Genomic DNA, 16,539 nt, shown 5'->3' on the forward strand with positions numbered 1-16,539 from the left:
GGTTTCTCAGTGGCTATTGGTTCGTTTTACAGATCTGCAGCACTAAAAACCCTAAAACCACTTTTTGAATTGAGCAACATCTTACTAACTCTGTATGCAACTTATGTTATTCTTGGTGGTGATTTTAATTTACCAAATATAGAATGGCACTCCCTTAAACCCAAAATAAACACTACATCTCTGCTTTATACCACTTTTCGGGAAATGATTAACGCCCATTCCCTATACCAGTTTGTTCAATGGCCTGTAGAATGGGCTGAAATAGTGCTAATGTACTTGACTTAATTTTCTGCAATGATTGAACCCTCATCTGTTTTATCACAACGTTGCCAGGTTTAAGCGACGATGCAATTGTAATTGCAAGATTATCCTGCACTGCCGAAAGCCGCAGGTATCGGCCAACACGCACTGTGTTTTACTAAGACAGAGGCGATTATGTTTCGATATCGCGTGAACTCGACGCATTTCTTCCCGAATTGAATATCATATTTCCAGTCTTGATGTGCCTTCTGCTTGGCATCTGTTAAGAACAAAACTACTGCCCTTAGTACAGACGTATGTTCCATCACGGGTCATTTCGTCGAAACATCGAACGGATAAGACTTGGATGAACAAAATCCATTCGAGCTTTGATAAACAAAAGACGCCGCTTATATCGCACGTACTGTCAATCATCTGAGCCTTCTCTGTACTGTAATTTGAAAGAGCTGAATAAGATTATTACGCGAGAGATGCCGAGGGCAGAAAGTGCGTGTCTTGGCATCCTTGGCGAACAGATTCAAATAAGCCGTAAAGAAGCATGGAAGTATGGAAAGAGCAGGCAGCGGGTAAAAGACGCCATTCGCTATAATATAGATGACGTAAACTATAGCATTGATTTGGAAGGCAAAGCTGAAAAATTTTATCGGTATTTTCAATAGGTCCTCTCTCTCGGCTTTCCCTGCTAGCAGCTTACAAACAGTAAATGAGTTTACGGAAATGGGGTGACATCAATTTTTCAGAACATGGAATGTGTTGCTATCGCAGAAACTCAATGCGAGCTCGATACCCGGTGCAGATCATATATCAAATTACATTCTAAAGAACTATGCTGCTTCTGTTTCACCTTTTTTAGTAACGCTCTTCTAGATATTGCTTGATACCGGCGCCTTACCAGTTTATTGGAAAAGCGCCAATGTAGTCCCTGTTTATAAAAGTGGCAACAAAACAAACGGTAAACTACAGACCAATATATCTTACAAGTGCAATATGTAAATAGTTAGAACACGTTATTTACACCAGTTTAATCCACCACCTTCAATATAACTTTTTTTTTCCCATGCAGCATGGTTTTAGAAAGGGATTTTCTTGAGATACGCAATTGATAGAATTCACACAAGATGTTGCTGTGTCAATTAACAATGGTAATCAGGGTGAATATGTTTTTTTTTACTTGCAAAAAGCTTTTGATTCGGTCGCACACAATTTGCGGTTACTGAAGTTGTCTACACTCAAAATTCCATGTGTCCTGCTAAAATGGATTGAAGCATATCTTGTCCGGAGAAAGCAACAGGTCATCATCGAAGGGGTAAACTCATCGGACGTTGCAGTCTTATTGGGTGTCCCCCAAGTATCAGTTTGGGGCCCTCTTCTGTTTTTGATATTCATAAATGATAAAGCTGATCAGGTTTCTAGTCGTGTGAGACTGTATGCTGACGACTGTTGCATCTACCGTGAGTTCACTTGTGTCAGCGACTTACATCAATTGCAGTGTGACCTCAACTCTGTCTTAGCATGGTGCAGTGCATGGAACATGACAATAAACTTTTCCAAATGCAGTGTTGTTCAATTCACAAAGAGAAGGCAACTTATAGCTACCCAATATTTTCTACGTAACAGAAACATCTCAGTTGTTAAAAACTACAACTACTTAGGTGGAGTCTTCGCTAGCAATCTTTCCTGTTAACCACATCGCTGCTAAAGCTAGTCGTGTATTAAATTTTTTAAAGCGCAATTTCAGGCAGGCGCCCTCAAAATTGAAAGAGACACTCTTTTGGACAAATGTTCGTCCCATATTAGGATATGACTGTGCGACTTGGGACCCTGAAACAAAAACGCTTATCAGCGAACTTGAACAGATCCAGAAACGTGCGGCACGATTTGTATTCGCTAACTACGATTTTACCCAAAGCTCCTCTCAGATATTCAGAAATCTGGGGTGGCCTGTCTTACAAGAGAGACGGAAGTATCTACGGCTGAAGCTGTTCCAAAGTATCTTTATAGGTGTGACAGGTTTGATAAAAGATGCGTACAATAAAAATCCCAGCTATGTATCCACCTGCCGTTTAGATCGTAATAAGAAAGTTAAATAATATACTTAAGAAATCATCCTTTCCCAAAACAGCCCACGATGGGAAAAACGTCCCCCCTCCTTCCCTCTGGCTCTGTCGTGGCCGCGGGGGGTCTACGCCCGTCTAACCCGCCTTGCCTGCTTGTTGCCGACACACCGGCAGGGATTAGCGAGGGGAAATCGCCGCTTCTCGGCGCCCGGACAGCAACAAAAGGACGGATGGTTCCCACAAAGCCGCGGGCATGCACAGATCCCTTCCAGTATTGTTATTTTTACTTGTGTTCTTTTCTTTTTTCTACATAGTGTCATCTCTATGAAAGTGTATTTTCCCACTTGTACCCCCCCTCCCCCTACAATAATGCCGCCAACGGGTGCTGTAGGTATGAGAATAAATTAATAAACACACACACACACACACACACACACACACACACACACACACACACACACACACACACACACACACACGCACACGCACACGCACACGCACACGCACACACGCACACGCACACACACACACACACACACACACACACACACACACACACACACACACACACACACACACACACACACACACACACACACACACACACACACACACACATACATACATACATACATACATACATACATACATACATACATACATACATACATACATACATACATACATACATACATAAATGTGCGCATATCTAACGCCCACGGACAGTGCAGGCTTGAACAAAAGGAAAGCTGCTTCCGAAGATAAGAGACCTACTGACTGAAAACTTCTGTAACCCGACTTCCATAACCAAACTTTGATAACCTGACAACCGCACCGCATAGCCAATTCTTACCCGCTACTTCCCAGGTGAGATCATGGGTGTCTCCCCGGGCCCGTTCCCTCGGCTGTGGGTCGCTAAGTAGCATTATCTTATTGATTTGTTTTCACCTTCGGGTGGAAAAATCCAAATTGACTTCGAGCCATATTCTTTTATTTTAATATTGGTTTAAGCCCATTGTGCCACCTGGCGCGACGGACTTGGCGCGTTATCTATATTTATTTTTATTTCCAAATCTAACATGTGTCTCATCAGCCCACTATGCTCAGGATATGTATACCTATACTGAGCCATACTGGAGAAGAAGAGAACGGGATTCGGTATTTAATTGAAGGCGGAGCGATGCTGATCAAGCGCCATTCACAGCTGTGGTGTGGCGTGAAAGCTTTCAAGGCTCGATCGGTTTCGTGCAGACCTCGTAGCCGCACCCACTTTACGTCGTTTTTGTACTGGACAGCTCTATTAAGCTATCTTAACTCTCCGTGTTTTGCTGTAATGCAGGGTACAGCTTAAAGGAGCCGGGGTCTGATACACCTTCTGCGGAGGGCACATAAACTCGCTCAATCACTTCTTTGTGTGGTCATGAACATCTGAGATAAAAATACACTTCTACACGCAGCAGAGAAGCCACGATCGTGCGCAAAAGTTGGCGAGCCTTTCCCGGCGACTTTTTTATACTCGTAACTTCATCTCTTCCGTGTTCCTGCGCATGCCGGTCAAGCGATGCCTGTTGGTTCGATTCTTTGAGGTGTGATGCAGCTACTGTGGCCGCAGCCAGTCAGCTGCGTCGCTCCGGTGGCTCAGGAAGCTTCGCCCCCCCCCCCCCCCCCGCCCTCTCCCCCGAGGAATTCCCTCGCGCGACGCTGGCGGGGTTGTAGAGACGCGCCGACCTTTGAGCGAGCAAAAAGTGACGAGAGGAGAGGGAAAGGCATGAAGGCGATGAAATTCAAATTTGGACTACACATAACCCAATTTCTACAAAATGCATTTAAAAAATTCCCCCTGGAGGATATTCATGAAGCGACATCCTTTAACATCCCAGGAATACCGTAAATTTATTGACAGCCCCTTTCAGAGCCCCTTTAAACATCCGAAGCATAGAAAGAAATCATTAATCCTGTAATAGAACTGCATTAGGTGCTGCACGGCCAGGTGCGATCCATGGTAAACATACCATTAAGTAGATAAGAAAATGCTTTTCAGGTCATTTAACGAGGCTTGCATGCTAGTTAATCCTTCCTCCCGATACAGCGCGCGGCGCTGGTCCGGCGGATCAAGTGCAATGCCAAAGGGAGAGGAACGTGTGCGGCCGCGTGGGGGTCAGCCGAGTTAGAATGCGCATTTTATTATGTACGCGGTTTCGTACAGCCTGAATGTGATGCTGGCAGCACGTAGCACTAAAATGAGAAGGTAGCATCGCATAATTTGTCACCGCTAGACAATTCAGGCTTTGCCGTGTGCGTGGTAAATATCGCACCGTACAAGATCGCCCTGTGAGATGCCGTCGACGCTTATAATAACAGCCATCGCGTCACGTATTGACCTACAAAGCGCCGGGCCTCTAAGCAAGAGACGGAGGACAGAAAAGCGAACACACATCGCAGCGCTTCTGGTGCGTGACGTCTCCTCTACATGTGCTGTCTTCTTTGCGACGTTCACTTTTACAATACAAATAACTCAGGGAGCTGCAGGGGGATTAGTATCAGGGCAAAACCACAACGATACAGTAGAGGGGGGCACGAGGTGGTCATCGTTTGGAGTGTAGGAAACTCTGCATAAAATCTTGTGGGAACAACGGCTCAAGAAATGGACGAAAGCCGATGGGCAGCTGAGATATTTCAGCGTTTGTACAGATAGAGCGTTGACTCGCAGTGGAGGAAAAGGAGTGAATAACTATGCAGGAAACCAGGACGAAATAATAAAGGGCATTAAACACAGGGTCAAAGAGGGAGAAGGTGTGAACTGGATCAGTTGGCGGGAGGAGAAGCCCGCTATGAACCTCCATAAAAAGAGGAAAGTGCAGAATCAAAAAGGAATAATTTCATGATATTTCAAGGCGTGATAAATCAGGGACATTCAGGACATGATAATTCAAAATTGAAGCCAGATAGAAGGAAATGTGCGCAAGATGATTCATGCGCAATGTGTGGCCAATCTGAAAAAACAAACAAACAAACAATTGAGCGTTTTTTGCTTAACTTCCGCAGCATCCATCCAGATGTCGACACAGGACCAATCAGTACCACCGGCCCCTAAGGTGAGGGATAACGAAGGTAATATGAATGCATCAGTGGTAGACGTCAGTACAGGAAATGACTGAAGGATTGGTGGCCTAAAAGCAGGGCAGAGATCTAAAGATATGTTTAGCCTTGAAAGTGACTAGCCTAAGGAACTGTCTTAAGAAAGGGTAATTTTAAGGCTTAAGGCTGAAATAAATAGTAAGAAATAGCGGAAAAAATGCTGATCCGGGTGCCACCTGCCATCCCTCCGTTTCTGAGAACGGGATCTTACCGTCTGTCCGTCTGCTGCGAGTATACTCGCAGCAGTGCGATACCTCAGGTGCAATAGCAAAATTCTCTTGCAAAGAATGCGTCTGTCTCTGACTGGCAAGTAGAAGAACCCATAAATCTACGGGCTATTGCGCAAGCAAAGCAGCGTCAAGCATAAATGCTGAAAAGAATGTTTTAAGCTGCAGCGACGAAGTTTTGCAATGCCTGTGTAGCTGAAAGAAACGAATAAATTATTTGCTGCTTGATATGATGTTTCAAACTAAGCTATGCTCTACTCTGCGTAAACAATGGCGACCATAGCAAGCATTTCGTGGCCGAATGAGCCGTGGTGAAGTCACTGGACGGTTAATGCCATTGAGGGGAACGACACTGGATTCGTCCATGTGCTACGGCGTGACTGGCAATAAAGATCGAAAATTTTTTGTTACTTTCGCATACGTTTGCCATGGGCGTTATTTCACTCCACAGAGGTCGCCGCGCTTCCCACAGCATCTTTCCAGAGCAGTACTGAAGACTTCAAAGCTTCTTTTTTGTTTCTTTTGTTTATTTCAAATTTACATGCCTAAAGAGCATCATCTTCACTTTCTATTTCGGTCGCGAAATTCCGCCCGGTAGTGGTTTATGCACCCTGACACAAGCTGCAGTCATAGTAGGCAAATGTGCTTCCTGGGAAAATCCAAATACATCAATTCTTGTGCAAACTGCTCCGTTCTTGTCGACGGTATCACACACGAGCGGCTAACTGCTCCCCCGTCACCTTAATACGTGGAAAGGTTAAGAGAATGGCGCAGAAGCAAAGCAACGCTCATAATCGTCTCCAAAGGCCCCGGTGACGATCAAGAGCGACGGAAGCTTTTAAAGTCATTTCGAGTTGGCTCAGTCGCCACCGCGACAAGAACAATGCGAAAGCCAAGAGAACCGTATCCCCCTGAAGAGAAAATGCAGTGGGTGGCGCCGAACACGGGCGCCCGTTCAGGCTGGCGGCTACGTGCGTCACCGTCAAGCGGGACGTCTCGCTCGGCTTTGCTTCGGGCGCGCTCTGTGCGATGTTGGCAGCCCCGGGCCATCTGATACAAGCGACGGGTGGTGTGAGTCCAGTGGGCTGCTCCGCGGCGCGTCAAGAGTGACGGGGGACGAAGACAGAAAGGAATTTTGTCGGCAAACAGAAAGCAAGGGCAGCGAGGACTTGCGGTGAGAGAACGAAATAGAATACGGCGTTCCAAATTGACTTTCACAATGGAAGAATTACTGTCGGGATTAAGGAAGTGTAGTACGAAGCGCGAGCACGGCGAAAACGCTTTCCGCAGCGGAAAACATCGTCAACGAACACTTTTGCTGCTGAATGGTTGCTGCTGATACGCCACTCTAATAGACGTCAATCCCGCCGTGCGGGTACGAATCGCGGCCGTATCAGTTTTCACAGCGTGCCTCGCGGTTACGTTAGACTACTTATTTTATCGCTTTTATGCGCACTAGCCTACGGGGAAGGATTCCAAATCACTCGAGCGCGACTGACGCGGTGTGTAAATGACCCCCAAGTTCCTCATCGCCACATTTGGCCAGTGAAAGCGCTGGAGGGGAAAGAAAGCAAGCGCAGATGAAAGCAGTGATGGCGATGGCTGGCGATATACGATAAAATCAACATCACCGTGTGTATGCACCAGGAAAAAGTGATCGCAGCAAACAATTCCGATGGGGTATTCTGACTCGATGATCTACATTGCCGTTCCAGTCGCATGGAAAAACAAGGTAAAGTGGCTAAACCTCCAGCTTTAAGATCCTTTTAACTGCCCGCATTTCTGTAGTGGCCTTCCACGCAGAGCTCCATCTCATACCGCACACAGCGCAATGAAAGCTGTTTTTCTGCACTCGTTTTTCTCGGTTCTGTGGGAAATGCACCACGCTGAGCTTCTCCGTCGCATAATAATTTCAGTAAGGTCATGTTTCGTAGAAACTGCTATGCTTAAATGACAGAATTTCGCACTCTGAGGACAGCTTCTGGCGGCCACTTTCTGTCAAGGCTATCCTGTAGCTTCAGTACGTGAGTACTCGCTGACAAAACAGTACGCTGCACCCCAACTTCCTTCCTTGTCATCATTGTCTTTATCGCTGCCACCAATCGCCATGCCGGAAGCGTTTCTTCACCCATGAACACAAGCCACACTATTCCCCATGATCGGAATGGGAGCTCACAGGGCGCAGATTTATGCACTCTTGCTTTCAAGCTGCTGCAGGTACATATCATCGGCATGCGAACGTCATAAACGTCATTTAGACGTCAGAGTATGAACTAAACACATCGCCCTGACACATAATAATACAAGACGACGACGACGACGACGACGATGACGACAACAACAACAACAACAACGACGACAACAACAACAACAACAACAACAACAACAACAACAACAACAACAACAACAACAACAACAACAACAACAACAACAACAACAACAACAACAACAACAACAACAACAACAACAACAACAACAACAACAACAACAATTTTTTATTGCCGTAATAGCTTGTGGTACGTACAAACTCGAGCCTGTCAAAGCTAAGAGGAGGCTTGCAGGACTAGGCCCGGCAGCATCGGCGAGCGACAGTAAAAGCAATAAAAGAGCATGATAAGTGTACATACACCGAAATACAACGTTCTAAAGAAATATATATAGTAAAGAAGAAAAGCCACTGCTGCAATGACGTGCTCTCTGCATCAGTTTTCCTTAAAACATCGATTTTAACAACCGTTTTAAGGTCGTTTTGGAAGTAGCGGACAACATGATCAGGAAGACTATTGAATATTGTAGGGACATATACACCTCATCTTGCTTTGCCGTATCTGGTTGAGTATTTAAGAACTATGTAGCGCTGACCTTTACGTAGGGTTCTGGTAGCAACTGATTTAATCTTGAAGACAGGACTGCAAAAGTGTCGGAGAACTACTGCTTGTTTATGTAAACTTTCAAAGGACGGAAGAGCAAGAAAATTAAACAAGTTTACTTGAGGAAAGGAATGATGTTCATAGGCGGTACTTTTCAATATTCCTTTTAGAAGAGCGTCTACACGATCGTGCCACCTTTGCGAACAGTGTGCAAAAGCTGTGATGCCGTACCTTATATATAACACTGTACGCAAGTGCATGCATGATTGTCTTTTTTACAGATACAGGAAGGAAAGATTTAATTGTAAACAGTAGACATGCAGTGTTACGTAATCTGCTACTAATATATGCCATGTTACTGTGCCACGACAGATCACTGCCAGTGGGAACACCCAGATATTTTATACAATGAACATTTTCAACTGGACCGCAATGGCAATCTTTATCGTTGTGGCAGTGTAAAAAAACAAATTCAGTTAGTGCAGTTGGGTTCAAGGGGTTTCTAAAACAAACTAATTTCGTTTATTGGTGCTTTACGAAAATACCATTCAAAGAAAACCAGTGCATAGCATTATTGATATTTTCGTGCAGTAAAGAAACTGCAGTATTGTAGGAAATGTGTTTTGTTAGTAAAACCGTATCGTCGGCGTACTGAAAGACAAGGGAATTTGTTATTTCTGACGCGAAGTCATTTACGAATAGATTGAAAAGTAAAGGTTACTAAATGGACCCTTGAAGAACCCCAGCCTTCAACATCTGACGCCTTCTAACAGCTGTGGTATTATCAAGGGCTACGACTTGTGAGCGATCTTGCAAATAACTTTTCAAAAGTTCATGAAATGGACCCTTAAATCCAAGCAGGTACACTTTTCGCAATAATATTTTGTGATTTACCGTATAAAAAGCTTTGCCGATATCTAGAAACAGGCAGCAGGCAAACAGATTGTGATCAAAAGCAGTATACAATTCACCTGCAAATTCTACTAGAAGTGAAAGCGTTCCACGGCTTTCAATGAACCCGAACAGTCGGTCAGACAGAATAGAAAACTTTTTCAAAAATGATGTCATGCACTCTAAGATAAATTTTTCTAAAAGCTGGAAAAGTATTGGTAAAGCGCATATGGGCCTATAATTACCACGAATCTCTCTCTTGCCACCCTCATATATTGGTCTCACAATCGCCGTTTTTAACATACTCAATATTGCAGCAGTCTCTTAGAATCCGTTAAGGATAGACATAAAGATGTTCTCCAGAGCTACATGACTTCTCTGAAGCAGAGGCACTGCAATACCATCAAGACCAGGTGGTTTTTTACGTTTGAAGCTGAAGATATGCGCGCCAGGCCACCTGCCGACAGCTTCGGTAAAAAGGCGGATGCAGATACGGTACGTGTCTAAGAACATCTATCGTGTGACAAGGATGAGCAAGGCTGAGATACACGTGCAAAGTGCTTGTTGAATATATCAGCTGTTTGCTGAGGATTACACGAAAAAATTTCTTGAAAAGATGACTCATTTCCGTTAATGCCTCTAAAATTTTTAATCAATGAACAAGTTTTGGCGGGGTTTCTGGCCACCTGTCTAAATTGCGCACAGTGGTACTGAAGTTTAGCAGAACGGATAAGCGCAACAACTCTGTTTCTTGCGACTCTGTATTCGGTGCGCAGATTTTTTGGGGAACGTTTACAGCGCTTCCACAGACAATCCCTGTGCAGAATTGCTTGCAAAATAGCTGCATTAAACCAGATATGATTACTTCTTTGTTTTTTGCGGACGACCCGCTTCGAAGCTTCTTCAAACAACCTTAATTGTTGGCAGAACAAATAATAAAGTATATCAGGGGGGTTAGACCAAACTAATGCCTGCCAGTTGAAGCTACGAATTAGGTTATCTAATATGCGCTGATGTACTATTGTGACGTGCAAGTAATTTTGGGCGGTGTTAGAAAGTTGGCAGCCCTTAATTCTTACCGATATTGCGGTAAATGAATCGGAAGACTCTAAAATAATGATCGGCCTAACGCTGCGTAATGACAGCTGACGAATGATTGCAGTTTGGAGGACGTATGTCTATGTGATCTAAACAATATTGAACTATTCTACCGCCGAGCACTTCCTCGCGAGATGGCGCGTTGATAGCATTTTCGATGCCAGAAGCTGAAAGAACGGCTAGGTAATCTTCCACAGCCATTTTTGTGGGGCATAATGCGTCTATATTCAGGTCACCTACTACGCAAAATTGATCGATAGTACTATTCGCCAGAGTAAGAAACGGCATGTCGCTGTAAGATGGTGGCCGAAAAATTGCCAGTAACATTAATGAAATTTGCTTGGAGAAAAGTTCCGAAGCTCGGCATTCTTCATTGGCAAAAGATATATCAACTGTAGATGTACCAAACGTGTATAATAATAATAATAATAATAATAATAATAATAATAATAATAATAATAATAATAATAATAATAATAATAATAATAATAATAATAATAATAATAATAATAATAATAATAATAATAATAATAATAATCAATCAATCTTTATTTTTTCGGTGCCCAGGAACAACCCAAAGGTCTTGGTGCTGGTACACCATTCACACGCACCAAATGTACATTTATTTCACTACAAAGGAAGACACTCAGGGAAGGTAATGCAGCAGTCAAGGCGAGAGAAAAAAAAGACACATAAGCTAGGCGTGACAGCAAGCATGAAGCAAAAAAGCGAAAACAAGGAAACAGCGAGAACAGCGGTAAATGAAAACAGCTAGAACAGGCAACAGACATATAAATAACTAATAAAACAATAAACAAAGAGAACGAACACAAGAACGACCGATAACAGCTAAGTACAGCATATATCAAAATACAAACTAGAATAAAGCCGATACTAATATGAACGAATAAGAGATCTCTGAAATACAAGCTAGAAATACAATCATACACAATAAGAAATGTAATTAGTGAACGCGTTACAGACAATCAGGCGTGAGTACACAGTATTAAAGAAATAATATTAATGAAAACAAGTACACGTGATGTACAATTAAGGAGAGAAAAAACAATATAATACCGGTGCAAACGCACAAGTGTCGTAAAGACAAAATGCATGAAAGGGGAAGTTATGTATGAGAAAAAGAGTGCTCAAAGTGGAACGTCACGGACATTCAATATAAAGGAAGGGAGAGAATTTTCGAATATATCAAGGTGAGGACAAAGAGAATTAAACAACTTTTGCATTCTGTCCAGAGGGGAGAGGGAGTGCAGGAGCGCAGAAACTTGGAATGATCTGAATTCCCTTATGCTCTTTCGCGGTATACGCAAAAGGATACGAGCTAGGAGCTGAGGGCATAGAATGTGACCATGAAGAAGTTTGTACAAGAAAATTATATCTGCCCTCACGCGACGGCAGCTAAGAGAAGGAAGCTGCAGTGAGTTACTCCGTCTGGGACGAGAGCTGGAAGTTTTGCAAGAAAACCGATGTTGAAAAATGCGTAAAAACTTTAGCTGAACTCTGTCGATTTTTTCACAGTTCGACTGGCAAGTGCCGTTCCAAACAGCAGACGCATATTCCAAAAGCGGCAAGCATATGGAGAGGTAGAGCTTTAAGAAAGGGAGTTGGGATCGAAACTCTCTCGAAAGCCTGCAGATGAAGCCGAGTGTACGCATAGCCCGTAGAGCAATGCGTTTTGTATGAGAGGAGAAGCTGAGGCTACGGTCGAAAAGTACGCCGAGGTCATTAATTTCATCAACCCTGGGCAGCGGCCTACCATTCACAGAATAAGAGTAGAGAAGACTGTGCGTTTTACGCGTAAATGAGACAACCTTGGTTTTAGATGAATTGAGAGTGAGCCCATTCTTCAAGCACCAATCAGAGAAGGCGGATACCTCCGATTGCAATGGCAAGCAATCATGAAGAGTATGTGTTGCCTTGAACATTTTTATATCGTCCGCATAAAGGAGAAACGAGGAGTTTTTGACCACGGAGGAAACGTCATTGATAAAAACAGAGAACAGAAGCGGGCCTAATACCGAGCCCTGAGGAACTCCGCTGGTTGGAGTGTAAACAAATGAGGTCTGTCCATTTACACTGACAAAGCAGGACCGATCAAGAAGATAGTTGCGTAAGAGGGCTACAAATGAAACGTCGATCTCAAGCAGCAGAAGCTTTTGAAGAAGTAATGAGTGAGTAACAACGTCGAAAGCTTTGCTCAAATCACAGTACACAGCGTCTACCTGACTCCTCTGAAGGACTTCAGCTGAAGTATACGTCATAAAAGTCACAAGGTTCGTTGTAGTAGAACGACCTTTTATGAAACCATGCTGATTATGTATGATTAAATGTTTAAGGTGGAAGGAAAGTACTTTGTGCAAAGCTAGTTCAAAAAGCTTAGAGGTTGCACAAAGAAGAGAAATGGGGCGGTAGTTCGAAACATCAGATTTGTTTCCTGATTTGAAGACAGGGAAAACACGCGCCGTTTTCCACACGCGGGGAAAGGCAGAATTTTTCAAACAGTTATTAAATATCGTGGTTAAAACAGGGACGAAGGTACTATTGAAGGCTTTTATTATGGCGGCTGGAATGCCATCAGGTCCAGGGGACAAAGATGGTTTCAAACACTTAAGACTCTCACTTGCTGACTTCTCGTCAAGAAGAACGGAATTAGATGCGCCAGCTGGAAGGCATACGGAATCGCAACGTGGAGATTTGTACACGGAGGAAAAGTGTTGAGCAAAGCCGTCAGCGACGTTCCGAATTTTATTCCCATGAGAGTCAACTAAGTGAATATGACTATCAGATTTATTCGAGCGTTTGCGAACGTATCTCCAGAATTCAGTAGGACGATTAGAGGCACTATTCTCTAAATATTCAAGATAGGACTCATGATCACGCTTGTACAGGCGTTTTCAAAGGGAACGCAAGCGGCGAAATTCATCTGCCCATGTATCCAGCCCAGGGCGTTTCGCTTTATGGTGGGCCAGCTCCTTAAGTTTCAGCGCTGTTCTAAGTTCCTTGGAAAACCAGAACGGAAACTTGCTACGAGTAGGAGTGTGCACAGGTATGTACTGGCGCATACCATTGAGAACTACTTCAGTGAAGCGACTGACTTGTTCGTCAACATCGCTGATTTCGTTTAAGACGGACCAGTCGACAGAAGAGAAAAAACCGAAGAGACCAACATAGTCGCCAAGTGCATAAGCGAAACGGGGGGAATTCCCCGCACGATTTGAATTAGCAGAAGGTGGGATAGAAACCGAAGCCCTTATTAGAATTGGAGGATGAAATTTGTCACAGCGACTAAGTGAGATGTCAGATGTCGAGACACGTACATTTTCAAAATTAGATAAACAAAGGTCAAGAACATTACCACAACAGTTTTCAATTAAATTGTGTTGCTGCAAGGTGTTAAAAGCTGTGAAATCTAAAAGCCGGTTGCACTTACTAACTACATAATGATTGTTGTGCGAATATGTAAAGGTATTCCAATTAATACCTGGAGTGTTAAAATCCCCTAAAATGAGTAGTTTGTGCTTGCTATGAGAAGTGATAACGTATTCTATAGAATGTAGTACATCATCGTAGGCAGAAGGAGACAGATTAGGGGAAATGTAGAAAGCTGCCAATAAAAGTTTTTGATGTCGAGTTAAAGTGAGCTCTAACCAGACAGATTCTTCGATGGTTTCTAGGTCGGAACGCCGAACGCACTGCACGGAACTGTCAATAGCAATGAGCACTCCCCCTCCCTTTTGTTTAGAAGCTGATTCAGGGCGGTCACTTCGAAAAACAGAATAGTTATTAGGAAAGAAGTCACCTGAGTTAACTTCGCTAGACAGCCAGGTCTCAGTAATTACAACAGCCGAATAACAAGAGGCTAAAACATTGGAAAAAAATACAGGTCCCTTAGTCCGAAGACCTCGGGCATTTTGTAATATATATCCAAGTTAGGGTTGACTGCAATCAACCGTCAGCTCGGAAGGATGTAACATACCATCCAGGAGTTTTCCACGAAAAGCCTTGAAGATGCAGCCCGTAGGCCACATCGAAGGGTCAACAAGCTGATCGTAGAATTCCGCGCTGACTGTGAGGTAGAAGGACGAGTAGGAGTCATATTTCGTTTTCAACCGCCGGCAGGAAAGGGGGGTGACGTTCACGGACTTCAGATGGTTCGTTAAATCAGCCGACGTTGTCTCGGGGCACAGCTTGGAGACGAAAATAGCCTTCGGGCGCTTCTGAGGTCTGGCGACGTTCAGACTGGATGAGCTCGACGAGCCAGTGATGGCTGGGCTACGGTGCTTCTTCTGCGCATCAGGCGAATTAACTATAAGTGGGGGAACAGATACAGATGTCGGGCAGGTGGCCAAATCAGCGGGTGCCATCCCACAGTGAAGGGCAGCAGAGTAGCTCTTAGATGGCTGGAACATACGGGGACTGCTCGCGGACAGGGGCTCGACGAAAGGCGGATCACGCTGCGATGAAGCAGGGCGCCGCGCAAGCTCCTCGCGTAGGCTGCGAACATCAGCCCGCATAGAGGCAACGACCTCGGCCTGGAGAGCGAGCGCCCGCGAGTTGTCCCCACGAAGGCGCTCATTCTCCTCCCTCTGCTGGGCGACCTCGTCGCTCAGAAACGAGATTCCCTCAAGTGCGTCGAGGAGGAGAGCCCGAAGCGAGGCAAGCGCACCGTCAGGTTCGCCCGTCGGGGAGGAAGCGAGGGAACCGGTCGGGTCGGTCGGGTGATGGGGCTGGTGGGCCGTGGAAGAAAGGAATGCAGCCGCTGACACGCCACCGTCGCTAGGCTTAGCACCGCCGCAAGACAACAAACACAGATTGCACATGAATGGTCGCGAGCCGGACTTCAAAAGCTGCAGCTCGTCGTCACTCCAAGTGTACACGTTTGTTGCAGTCGGCACAACGAAAAAACTGCTGCTTACCAAAAAACGGACGGGAGCACAGCACACATAATAATAATAATAATAATAATAATAATAATAATAATAATAATAATAATAATAATAATAATAATAATAATAATAATAATAATAATAATAATAATAATAATAATAATCTTTATTTTTCGGTGCCCAGGAACAACCCACAGGTCTTGGTGCTGGTACACCATTCACACGCACAAAATGTAAATTTATTTCACCACAAAGGAAGACACTCAGGGGAGGTAATGCAGCAGTCAAGGCGATAGAAAAAAAAGACACATGAACTAGGCGTGACAGCAAGCATGAAGCAAAAAAGCGAAAACAAGAAAGCAGCGAGAGCAGCGGTAAATGAAAACAGCTAGAACAGGCAACAGACATATAAATAACTAATGAAACAATAAACAAACAGAATGAACACAAGAACGACCGATAACAGCCAAGTACAGCATATAGCGAAATACAAACAAGAATAAAGCCAATACTAATATGAACGAATAAGAAACCTCTGAAATACAAGCTAGAAATACAATCATACACAATAAGAAATGTGATTAGTGAACGCGTTACAGAAAATCAGGTGAGAGTACACAGTATTAAAGAAAGAATATTAATGAAAACAAGTAGACGTGATGAACAATTAAGGAGAAAAAACAACAACATAATACCGGTGCAAATGCATAAGAGTATTAAAGACAAAATGCATGAAAGGGGAAGTTATGTAAGAGAAAAAGAGTGCTCAAAGTGGAACGTCACGGACATCCAATATAAAGAAAGGGAGAATTTTCGAATATATCAAGGTGAGGACACAGAGAATTAAACAACTTTTGCATTCTGTCCAGAGGGGAGAGGGAGTGCAGGAGCGCAGAAACTTGGAATGGTCTGAATTCCCTTATGCTCTTTCGCGGTACACGCAAAAGGATACGCGCTAGGAGCTGAGGGCATAGAATGTGACCAATAATAATAATAATAATAATAATAATAATAATAATAATAATAATAATAATAATAATAATAATAATAATAATAATAATAATAATAATAATAATAATAATAATTACTCAAT

This window comes from Amblyomma americanum, chromosome 1 (genome assembly GCF_052857255.1).
Source record: "Amblyomma americanum isolate KBUSLIRL-KWMA chromosome 1, ASM5285725v1, whole genome shotgun sequence".
Classification (NCBI taxonomy): Eukaryota; Metazoa; Arthropoda; class Arachnida; order Ixodida; family Ixodidae; genus Amblyomma; species Amblyomma americanum.